Genomic DNA, 13,087 nt, shown 5'->3' with positions numbered 1-13,087 from the left:
TGTCCTTCCAGATATTTTTTGGCCTACAACTCCCATGATCCCTAGCCAGCAGGACCAGTGGTCAGGGATGATGGGAATTGTAGTCTCAAAACTACAAGGCGGCCGAGGCTGAGGAAGCCTGTTTTAGATCATACTGGAGCAATAATCATAGGCATTGAACCTTCTACAACAAAACTGAGTAGTAAGTAAGAATCCCAGAAGGTTTGAAAGCCGCTGCCTCCTAATGCCAAGTGCAAACAGGTGACCTCCTTGGCACACAAGGGGCTGCTCCAAACCAGCAGCAACATGAGTGGCAGGGGGTAGGGTGGCCTGTGCCACTTTAGGGGGCACATGGTAGAGTCCTCTTTTGAATGCTCCCTTCACACACAAGAATTCCTGAGGTGGGGTGGGATTCCACCCCCGTTCTTCCCCTGTTGGTCTTTCTAGCAAGGCGTCTTTGAGAGGGGAGGGGAATCCTTCAAAAATGAATCTCTGGTTGTGCCAGTACTTCAAGCACCGCATTCTGCTGCACGTGTAAACAAGGTTATAGAGAGGAAACCGGCGCAGAACAAAGGAGAAAAATGGCAGGGTCGCTGGTGTGTATTGTAAGAGCTGAGTAGGCCAAGGCCAGCTAAGAGTTGCTGCAAGCAGGCAATGACGCACTTTGCACAACGGCAAGGTTGGAGCTGAGTGGGAAGGGAGGCATCTATGTCTCGATGCGCAGCAATATTCCGTGGCAGGGAGCGGGCCCGGCTCCAGAGGCGAGCACCTGTTGCGATCCGCAGGCCGGCCAGGATTTATTTTTTCCGGAACAATGAGGACTAGGCGCGCCCTTTTGGAGACGCCACGGAAGACTCGGCCGCTTTGCCCAAGCCCTGACGCCGCCCCTGCAGGGCGGAGGGCCGGCTGCTCCGAGCAGGGCGGCGGGCGCGCGAGGCCACCTTAAGAGGACGGCGGAGTCGGCGCGGCGGCGCGCAGGCGGCTCCTCCCAGCCCCGTGTCGGAGGCAGCCGAGGAACGTGTCCCGGCTCGGCCGCGGGGGAGACGCGCGCCCGCCCGCCCGCCCGCTGCGCCCTCGCCAAATGGCCGGCGGGGAAGCCGCCCTCCGCGCGCCCCGGGGCGGCGGGGGGGGGGGCGGGCGAGGGGAACGCCGAGGAACCCGCGGGGGGGGGAGGCGTCTGCAGGAGCGGAAATGGCTCGCCTGCCCCTTCCCCGAGGAGGAGGGGGCCGGGGGGGGCGCCCCTCGGGAAGCGCCGCCGCGGACGGCCCGGCAAAGCTGGGTCTGCCCCTCAGCTGGCGGGGCGGGAGCCGCGTTGGCCGCGCAGCGCCCCTTGCACGGAGCCAGTCCCGGAGGCCAGGTGAGGCGAGCGCCTCAGGCGGCGGCGGCGGCAGCATCCCCACGCCGCGCTTGATTGCGCCCTGCTTCCCCGTGGCCGAGGGGGGCACCATCAAAAGCCTGGCCCTGGCCCGGCTCGATTTCTTGTGGGTCTGGTGCAGACACCTGCAAGCAGAATTTTGAGGCCGTTTAGGCACACTTTTACAAGAAAGATGCACTTCAATGGGTTGCCCAGGGCACTACAGTGGTACCTCAAGTTAAGTACTTAATTCGTTCCGAAGGTCCGTTCTTAACCTGAAACTGTTCTTAACCTGAAGCACCACTTTAGCTAATGGGGCCTCCTGCTGCTGCCGCGCCGCCGGAGCACAATTTCTGTTCTCATCCAGAAGCAAAGTTCTTAACCTGAAGCACTATTTCCGGGTTAGCAGAGTCTGTAACCTGAAGCGTCTGTAACCCGAGGTACCACTGTACTTTAGTTGTGCACCAGAGGGGTCTCAACCTGGGTTTGTAAGTATAATTGTCTTTGCTGTATTCATGTACATCTGCTCTATGTGGAGGGCTTTCCTTGTTGCGTGATCCAGAAGCTGCAGTTAGTGCAGGATGCTGCAGCACAATTGCTGACAGGAGTGAGGCCTTGTCGGCATGTGACACCTGTGCTCAGAGATCTGCACCAGTTGTCGATTTGCTACTGGGCCAGGGTCAAGGTATAGGAGGCCCTTAACAACTTGGGACCAGTATCCCTGCAAGATCGCCTTACCCACTCAACTGGTATTACCCACAGGTATTACCCACATAATACCTGTCGCGTATTTGTAATAATTTGATCGTTTAGTGTGGCAGCACCTACACTTTGGAACCCCCTGTCTGTTGAGATCAAGTACCGTATTTTGCGCCCCATAGGACACACCTAGTTTTTTGGGGGGGAAATAAAGGGGAAAAAATTATTTCCCCCCCCCCAGGTGCGGGGCTGGAAGAACCAGGTCGGGGAACAGCGGGAAGGCGCGCTCTGCCTCCCCGCTGTCCCCCGAGCTTGTGGGGCTGGCTATAGGGAGAAGTGCGCTGATCCCGGGACTGCAGGCAGCTCTGCGCGGCCATCGGGAGTGGGGCGGGACTTCGCGCCCAGCTCCCGGTGGCCGCGCAGAGCTGCGCTGAGCCGGGGACTGCAGGCAGCTCTGCGCAACCCTCGGAGCCGGTCTCCCGAGGGTTGCGCAGAGCTTCCTGAAGCCTGGAGAGCGAGAGGGGTCGGTGCGCACCGACCCCTCTCGCTCTCCAGGCTTCAGCGAAAGCCTGCATTCGCCCCATAGGATGCACACACATTTCCCCTTCATTTTTGGAGGGGAAAAAGTGCGTCCTATAGGGCGAAAAATACGGTAGGTGCCTTCACAATACTTTTTTCGGCGCCTGCTAAAAACATTTTCATTCATAGAAGCCCACCCAGATGTTTAGAAAACTCGGATAATTTTAACATCTGTAAGTTTTAAAGTATGGTTGTTACCGTAGTTTTCTTGAAACTCCTAGTCACACAGGGGAGCCAATCACTCTTCCTTTTTATATATTAAAAAAATCATTATATTCATTCTAAACAAGGGAAGGGAAAACTACAAGCCATACAACTATTTGTAAAAAAAACCTTAGTTTTCCCCCAAAAAGGCTAAATGCATATTGGCTATGTAAATGTCAGGTATAGATAGCTGAATTACCCTTAGTTTCTATTCGAGAGAGAAATGGGGGGGGGGACAATGCATTACAACACCATACAGCAAAAACCACAGGGTATTTATATAAGCCATTTCTCTCCCAGCCTCCCATCTGACCCACTTCCCTCCCACCCAATTTGTACTCTGGAAAAATAAATGTTGGCCAGGCAACCACTGAGTGATTGGCCAGAGCAGCTCCTCTGGCCCTCTGAACACTGTTGGATCACTGCTCCCATCATCTCTGAGTATTAGCCAGGCAGGCTTGGGACTGATGGGAGTCAGAGTCCAGCAACATCTGAATGCCACAGGTTCCCCATTCCTGATTCCAAGGGAGTGGAGTAAGCAAGTTACCTGCAGTTGCTGGTTTCTCCTAAGTGAGGAAAGACTCTGCTAGCAGGGGTTCTGGGGAGCGGGAGGACTTAATGGATAACATGGTGTCATTAGTGAATGCTGCCAAGTTTCATAATTCCCTGCCTGAACACAAGGCTCAATGACTCGTCCTTGTCACCTCCAACCAGAGTTGAGTGCTTAAAGACCCCTCAGAAGTTCTATCTTTTTATTTCGGTCAATAACCGGTAGAGAAAATAAGAAAACAGAGCACATGAAACACAATAAAATATTTTAAGTATGCAATTAAATGTAGAGTTAAAAACATTATAGAATATTTAAAAACAATGAGAAATATAAAATGATTATATTAAAATGGTAAAAAGACAAGATGGGAGCACGTTAAACTTAGCCTGGGTAAATGGTTTCCTAAATTTTGGGATAGTCAAATTGGTCAGATAGTCAGCAGGAAGAAGAGCCTGCCCTCTGTCTCTAAAAGTTAGAAAAATAGAAGTTGCATTTATGCAATTTTGCAACACAATATCCCAAATGCGTTGACTTATATTTTCTTTGGCTTTACATAACCCATGGCAAGAATAGCATTTTGTGAGAATCCTAAATTTAGTACTTTCTCATTTACTATCTTTTCCCACCTTGACTGAAATGTGCCAGTAAGGGTCAAGAGGGCTAGGCCTTTAGACATGAATAACAGTTTTAAATAATATATTTATAGCCTGCCCATCTGGCTGAGTTTCCCCTGCCACTCTGGGCGGCTCACAATCGAATATTAAAAACACAATACAGCATTAAACATTAAAAACTTACCTAAACAGGGCTACCTTCAGATATCTTTTAAAAGTAAGATTGTTGCTTATTGCCTTGACATCTGATGGGAGGGTGTTCCACAGGGCAGGCACCACTACCGAGATATTTTATCTTCAGTATCCAGATTTGAGATTCAGTATAAATTTGTCCAGTCTCTAATCATAGAAGTACATTGTGCACACATCTTAGAAGGCCAAGAACACTTCTCAGAAATTTTCTTCGGACAGATTCTAGAGCCTCAAAGTGGTTAAATGTTCATTCTTGTGTTCCATACAGCATTTGTGGTAAGATCTTAATATTGAACACCTGAATTCATGCTGGCCTCCATTGACATAGAAGAAAGAAATTAGTGAGTGATGGCTCTGTTGTGCATTTGCCATTGCACTTCAGTTTTCCAAGAGCCGGTAGCTTGGAAAATTATTCCCAGATATTTTTAAATTTTGACCTGTTCAGTTAGATGTCCATTGATTTGCCAGCGATGTTTGCACCGTTTCCAAGTAAAAACTAAAACTTTAGATTTATCATAATTAATTGTCAGCTGTTCAGTATTACAATAGGCACCAGAGCTCTTAATAGCTGTCTCAGACCTACACAGGACAGTGACAGGAGTCCTGCATCATCTGCGTAAAGTAGAATAGATAGGGATCTCCCTGACAATTTAGGTGGGTGAGAATTTGTTTCAGAAAGTATCTTAACCAAGGAGTTAATATGAATGTTTAACAGAGTGGGGGCAAGAACACAGCCTTGTTTTACTCCCATATATGTTGGTTTTAATCTAGTTAAGTGACCTTCATAGTAGTGGTTAAAAGTGAGAGCTGGGAACTCCCCAGTTCATGTCTCGCATCATCTAAGAAACTACTGGGAACCTCAGCCCCCACATGCAGTGTGCAGATAATAATTCTGGTTTCTCTTGAAGGGTTGTAAGTATAACTGAGCTAACTCACATCAAACACTTTGAAGAGATAATATTATTCTTGCTCTGAATGAGTAACTCCTAACAACTGCATTGTTGCACAGCAGCAGATCCAGATGTGGAAAAGCATCACAAGGAACAGATCATGCACACAAGCAACCATGTGCCGCATTAGGCCTGCTTACAAACCAGGGTGATGCCTTTGTCACAAATTTATAACTTTTGTGGAGCACAGTCACATGCAGGTCCTGGATTCTTGGTTTAAGCAGTCTTTCTGGAAGAGACAGTGTCTTGAAAAGACTTAGTAGCATAAATAATGTCTGTGGCTCAGCTAAACACCAGGTGGCAGCAGAATTCCATATGAAATTCTCAAAACGGCTTATCATTACTCTCCTGCCCCTTTAGGCTTAAAACTTTGCTGTGTTAAAAGGGGGGGGGAGCATATAGACATAGAAAGGTGCAAGAACGATATCAGGATATTTGGATGTGCTTTAAAACTGATGATGTAAGAGAGAAGCAATGTAATTGAACTCTAGGTACAGTATTAGAAACATAAATGGTATTGCTCCACAGTAATGGAATCTCAGCTGAATTTTGTTAGCATTGTTTCTTTTGTTGGTATTTTTTAAAAATTCCTTCCTAATTATTGTCTCATCTAGAACCATCTTGCTATTTTGAACTGAATAAAATGATGTGATGCAGCAGTTGCTATGGAAACTAGACAACCTTTTTCCTGGATCTTCAATGGCCTGCCATGTTCTTCTCTAACCACCCACTGTCATGCTGAATGTCTAAGCTCCATCCCAGTTTGGCCTTCCCTGCTTCTCCTTTATGTCTCTTTAACTGGACCCAGTCCTCGATTTCATCTCGCTCAGAGCAGCTTACTACAATGCATTTATAATTAGGATTGCACAGAATTAGGGACAGCTGGGGCTGGATTATACATTCATGTTAGGGCTGCTGACTTTTCAAACTGCCTCTGTGCAACAGCTGTTAGAGGTGCCTTTTTTCTGGTAAGTTAACACCCCTAATTCATATTCATCACTTGATGACTGCAGAATCGGGTGAAGACTCATTATGTGAATCAGCCAACAAGCACCAGAGACCATAAATGGAACTTCCATGTTAATTCACCTCAAGGACATCACTTTTTCATGGTGTAAGTTCTTAAGTGATACACAAACCAGCCTCCTGTGGATTGCAGTTAGAGGGCTGGTTGAGCTTGGAGGGCAGCACGTCTGAGATCCTCACCCTGGGGTCTGCAGGTGCACAATCACCCTTAAGGACTTCCCTTGGTGCCCATGAAGCGTCTGAGAGCCCCCACCCCACCCCCTTCATTTTGAGGTGGTGAGAATGAATGAGAAAAATGGGGAAGCGAGCAACACTCTTTCTCACTCCCTCTTTCAGCTCTATGTGCTTTTCAAGGCTCAGATCAACTCCCAGGCAGCTGAACAGAGAAGAGTGGGTGGAAGGGAAAGAGGAACAATCCGGGAGACTGGGAAAGAAGCTGAATGGCTGGGAAGAGAGGAGAGAGTGACAAAAAGAGAGAGAGAGAGAGAAAATGGAGTGCCTTAGAAAGGATACATGCAGGTGAGCATCTTGGATCGAGGAAAGCATACCATCTTGAAACTCTGTTTCCCATGGGCTGTGCCCTCAAAAATCAAATCACAGACTACATCTGTCTCCATTGACTGAATTGCAAATGGTTATGAATCCAGTACTTTCCAGCACTGCCCTGGCAAAAAGACATGGATCTGTAAGGTGGGTGAGCAAAGGTGTGAGTTTGTTATCTGGGGCTGGTTTGCCATAGGGCTGCTCACATTGGGCCTTTAAATTCGGCTACAAGCCAATTGCAACCCAATAATTACTTTCTGGCCTGCAGGTGTGATGTGGATTTTCAACAAGTTTTGATAGATGCTGCTGAGATTTCAAAGGAGCTAGAAATACTACCAAGCCCTGAGGCAGAATAAGTTAGAAAAAAGGAGAAGGAACGTGGTTTCAGAATGAGGCCCAAGAGGCACCACAAGAGCCAAAGCAGAAATTCAAAGTAGGTTACTACTATGCTGTCTTATACATGGTCTTACAATCTGTCTTCTGGGGTAGTTTGTCCACCTTTGGTCCCCATCCTGCCCTCAACTCTCACCTGTGGCTCCTAGAACCTGTCCACAGGCGACAGTAGCCATACCTCGGGAACGGCTTCGACTGGCTGGCTAAACCAGGTGAGGGGAGCTGGTGGGTCTCAAACTCTGAGTGAGTTATGGACTTCCCCTGCTCCAGCGGATTGAGCGGAGGAGACCAAGAGTGGGTCCATTGGTCAAGAAGGTGGTTTCTGCATGTGCTGTAGAGGGGAGTGGAGGGCAGATGGGGCTTGTCAACCTGGGAAGGTAGCCAACTAGCAAAAGGAAAACTGATACCAAAGCTCCACTGCCTCGCAGAGGCTTCTTCAGGAGAAGAAAAGGCTAAGGAGTAAGCCCTGCGCAAATCTGCACTGGAGTCCCTAAGACGGTTGGGTGGTGCCTTGTATGCAGGGGCGTAGGGTGGGTGGCCTGCCCCAAGTGTCACCTTGAGGGGGGTGACAAAATGGCGGGCGGCACTCACTGCGGGGCCTGCAGCACGCCCTCGCCACGTGTCTCAGGCACCTGCAGGCTCCACGCTGTCCGCCTGCTGCCTCCCCCCCCCCAGCTGTAGGGTGGCCAAGGGCGTGTGCATACCGTCCATATGGGTGCTGCATGTGCACCACCAGACGGTTTGCCCCCCCCCCCCCGTGGATGGTTTGCCCCGCCCCTCGACACCCTGCACTGGGTGCTGGAGAGCCTTCCTCTGCCACTGCTTGTACGACTCCGTCCAGCAACACCTGTAGCCAAGCTGGTGCCAAATGCGTTGCTCTGCTTTCCTTTGGACCACAACAGTGAGGCCGGGATGGGGGTCGTGTCATCTGGGCAGCCCAGGACCTCCAGACACATTGCCAAGGCATGTGCCCTGGGGAGCTCACTTTAATGCTGCTTCACCCCCAGAGGCATAAGCGCCAACTCCTAGGAGCCCAGGTCGTTTTGCCCCACCAATAAAATATTTGAGGGGCATTGCTACCTTTCTTTCTTTTCCATGTTTGAACTTCGTTTCCCAACAAGCCCTTTAAACGAAATTGTAAAAATGTTTCTGGATGGCAAGAGAACTGGGATTGGGCAATTTATCATTTATTAAAAGTAAACTAGGAGTGCCTAATTCAGATGACTTGGAGGATAAAGCTCCCCACCTAAATAGTGTAACTGGAGGGGGTGGAGTGCCCCCGGCGGCACTTACCTTTGACGGTGGCACGGCGGATCCCAAGGTGCCACAGAGCGCCACTCCCCAAAGCAGCGTGGCCCAGGGCTAGGCTCACCGCCTACCAAGCTGCTGCATCCCCCCAGCTGCCAGGGGTCAGCCAAGGAGGACACACACCGGCACACGCTGGCCCTGTGAGTGGCACTGGCCCTGCAGTGCACCCGAGCCACCAAGTCTCTTCTGAGCACCCTCCAGCTGGAGGGCACCTGCCTGGGAGCGACGCGCCGACTCGAGTGCCCTGCAGGCCCCATGCTTCCCCAAAAAGCAGCGCAGGGCTGGCGTCCGCCCACCACCTCCCCCTCAGCTGCCTTCCACCTGGAGGGTGCCTGGGAGGGACACAGCTGCTTGGGCGCCACTGAAGCTCCCTACGCCACTGCCCCAACTGTTGTTGTTGTTCTGCCCTTTACCCCAAGACCCAACTGAAACACAATATTTAAAAGCAATTTAAATTTTGACATAATTAATATTTTCTTGCTGACAACAGAAGCGAGAATGTTGATAGCCAATAATTGGAAAGGAAATTACGTTCCAACCAAAGAAGAATGGTTGAATAAATTACCGTATGTGAATACTTGGAATTAGCAAAGTTGACTGATTTGAAAAGACAAAAACCAAATAATATAATCCAGAAACAATGGAAATGTCTAAATGATTATTTATGTAGACAAGGATTAAATGTAAGGTATTGGTTGTGTTTAGAATAGATTTATGAAAGATTTAGGAAACTTATTGATTAGAATATTTGTGTGAGATTGTATGGGAAAAATACAGAATAACAGATACAATCTTGCTTATAGGAAGTGCAGTTTAAGCGATGGAGTCAATCAATGAAATTTTATTATTATTTTCATATTGAGATATTTGTAGAATAAACATGGAAGAAATTCTTCCAACTTTTCTTTTTCTTTTCTCTTTATTTTTTCTTCTTTTTTCTTTTCTTCCTTTTTTCTGTTGTTCCTTTTTTCATATACATGTGCTTATTTGAAATATATATGTATGTATCTGCAATATTTTGCTTATATTTTGTAACAATTATGTTAAATAATTTAAAAATAAAAAAGCAATTTAAAATGACTTACTATCACAGAAATAAGGTGGGTCCTAAAAATACCCCCAAGCAGACAAATGCATACTTTTGCAGCCAGCCATCATTGATTTTGGGGGGGTGGGGGTGGGAGGCAACCACATGCCTAGAAACCTAGGCTTGGGGAGAGTTGGATTCCAGTCCCTTTTTAGATTTAAGAATTCAGAGTAGCCCTGGACCAGCCACTATTTCTGAGACCAGTCAACCTCACGGAGCTGACAAGAAAGACAGATGCCAACTTTTTCTTCTCTGGCAATCACTGGTAACCAAGTAAGATGGTCTTCCATGAACATGGTCTTAACAGTGAGTCCGTAAGTGACTGTGAAGGCTAATTCTATATCCACACGTCCTTCCACAGTGGGGACATAAGTTTCTGGGCGGGAGTTGGTCACGGTGAGGGTTTTCCAAACATGCCTTCCTCTTAGCACATTTCTCCCTTTCTCCCTGAGTTCGAGTGTCTTCAAAGCCCATGACACCTTTGGCAAAGGCTGTTCTCCAGTTGGAGCACTCGCAGGCCAGTGTTTCCCAATTGTCAGTGTTTATACAGTGGTACCTTGGGTTACAGACGCTTCAGGTTATGCAATTTCGGGTTGCGCACCGTGCTGAATCCGGAAGTACCGGAACGGGTTACTTCTGGGTTTTGGTGCTCGTGCATGCACAGAAATGCTAAATCACATTTTGCGCATGCGCAGAAGCGCTGAATCGCAACCCGCGTGTGCGCAGATGCGGCGCTGCGAGTTGCAAACGCTGCGGGTTGCGAATGTGCCTCCTGCACGGATCACATTCACAACCCGAGGTTCTACTGTACTATATTTTTTAGATTTTCCTTGAGAACAAATTAAACCTCTTTTCTGACCACCAGCATTACGCTTTCCATCTTTAAGTTCAGAATAGAGACCAGTCAACGTCATGGAGCTGAGAGACAGACAGATGCCAATAACAACACTGAATATTGAAGTTTGTGGTGAGGCGGAGTTGTTTTCTAGCCCTTGGTCAAGTATTTTCTTTAAAGTTGTTAATCTGGAGATTCAGCAAATCCTACTGCAGTCACAATGGACCAGTATGAATGATAGCGGGGGGGGGGGCAGCTGTGTGTCAGATTTGCTGAGGCCTAGGAGCTGCCTGTGGGTGAGGCTGACTTTTGATGAGACAAAGGAATCGTGTGGGAAGATCCTGGCTAATGAAACCTTTGATGTGCAAAGAGGATGCTTGGGTCCAAGGCTTTGTTTACCTGGACTGATGTGAGAATGCAAAAGCCCTGGGTAAACTGTCTGATAAAAAGAACAAGAAACCTCTTAACTGATTAGAAAAACCATCTTTGAGGACAGAACAGTTGGTAATGTCCTAACTGGACTGGCAGTGATGGCATTTGTTTATGGGATGATGCTGAAATGGAATGTGCTTATATAACATTTGAAGAATTTACAGGGACACTGGTGACGTTTCCCCCAATAAAATTCAGGAAAGTAGAAACAGTGACAACTTCTTTTTGCTCTTTCAGCTGACCTGAAAAGTCTGCGTATGCCAGTACAGTGGTACCTCAGGTTACATACGCTTCAGGTTACATACGCTTCAGGTTACAGACTCCGCTAACCCAGAAATAGTGCTTCAGGTTAAGAATTTTGCTTCAAGATGAGAACAGAAATCTTGCTCCGGCGGCGCGGCAGCAGCAGGAGGCCCCATTAGCTAAAGTGGTGCTTCAGGTTAAGAACAGTTTCAGGTTCAGTACGGACCTGCGGAATGAATTAAGTACCTCAGGGTAACTAATATGAAACCTCCAGGATGCCTCTTCCACTCCACTCCTGTCCTCCCTTTTACTTCCTTTCCCTCTTTTCTGGTATTAGCTATGTATTTTTGTAACTCAGAGTGGATGATTTAGCTCTTAAATATGGGTGATGGAGAAAGTTTAGGACATGGGTAGGCAAACTAAGGCCCAGGGACCTGATCCGGCCCAATCACTTTCTCAATCCAGCCCACGGATGGTCTGGGAATCAGCATGTTTTTACATGAGTAGAATGTATCCTTTTATTTAAAATGTATCTCTGGGTTATTTGTGGGGCCTGTCTGGTGTTTTTACATGAGCAGAATGTGTGCTTTTATTTAAAATGCATCTCTGCGTTATTTGTGGGGCATGGGAATTCGTTCATTCCCCCCCCCCCCAAAATATAGTCCAGCTCCCCCCCCCCGTGGTCTGAGGGACAGTGAACCGTTCCCCTGCTGAAAAAGTTTGCTGACCCCTGGTTTAGGACAATACAGTGGTACCTCAGGTTACAAACACTTCAGGTTACAAACTCCGCTAACCCGGGAGTAGTACCTCGGGTTGAGAACTTTGCCCAAGGAGGAGAACAGAAATTGCACGCCGGCAGCGGGAGGCCGCATTAGTGAAAGCACGCCTCAGGTTAAGCACGGTTTTGGGATAAGAATGGACCTCCGGAACGAATTAAGTTCGTAACCTGAGGTACTACTGTAGTTGAAGATAGTATGAAGGGAGAGGCTTGACTTCATTTCCTTGATTTCCTTGATCCTTATTTGCTGCATTATATATTTCTGGCCATTTCTGTATTGTCTTTATTTGCTTTACAATTTCTTTATTCCCTGCCCTTGTGGGGCACTGGGGGGGTGGAGTAATGTGAATGAGGGTGAGTCCACTTCCCTCCCTCAGGTCATTATAACCCTTTTTTTTTAATGCCTTTGTGGTTATTTTTATTGGTTCACCTTACCCACTATGCTTTGAATTCAAAACCAGGCTTCCCAAAGTCACCTCCCTTGTGCAAGAGGTCCTAGGCAAGATAGGCAGGAGAGTCAACATTTGGGTCAAAAATATTTACCAGTGCTAGAGTTGTTGGGGCATTTTCAGTGAGCATTTTCAGCAAAATCAAGCACAGATCTTTCGTGGATTAATGTGGCTAGTGTTTTTGGATTGTTTGAAGCAGCACTCAGATGAGCTTCCCCTACTCTGTTTGCACAATCTGCCTTTATCCTTTGCTTAGAATCAAGCTTCTTTTGGTAGGGCTATGTGAACCCATTCAGAGAGAACTTGCTCTCTTTTACTGGGGTGCCTAATCTCCAAACATTCTATGTAATATTTAAGGATATGGAGAGTCATAAAAGGTGGGAAGTGAGTTTTGTAGGAAAATTGGTGGTTGGCTTTCGCTGCCCAACTCCCCAAGGGGCTCTGAGTCCCCTAAGTCCACAATCAATCAGAGAAGAATGGATGAAGGCAGGTTCCAGTGAAAGCAAAGCAGATCTTTATTTTTTTGTTGCAACAGAATCCCCCACCTGCCACTCATTGGAGGGAAGTGAGAGACCAAGAAGAAAGTATGCAGGAACCTTTAAAGACTTTAGACATTGCCTGACCTCTTAGCCAAAGACCACCCTAAAAGCATCATACAAGCTTCACAGAAAGAGGTGGTCACACAGAAATTTGAGAGTGTGGTTTTTCTCCTGTCTGCCAGGATACCTGATAATGTTTTATGGATTGCATTACCTGGGCAGTTTGGCCATTCTTTTGAAAGGGTAAATACTTTAGTTCTTGAATCCAGGTCACAGGCCGACCCTATTCATACACAAATATGCCCTCAAGAGCCTAGGACTTGCCAATCATAG

Source organism: Podarcis bocagei (genome assembly GCF_964188305.1).
Source record: "Podarcis bocagei genome assembly, chromosome: 9".
Taxonomy (NCBI): domain Eukaryota; kingdom Metazoa; phylum Chordata; class Lepidosauria; order Squamata; family Lacertidae; genus Podarcis; species Podarcis bocagei.
The sequence above is the reverse complement of the archived record's forward strand: the minus strand, read 5'-3'. Positions refer to the sequence as shown.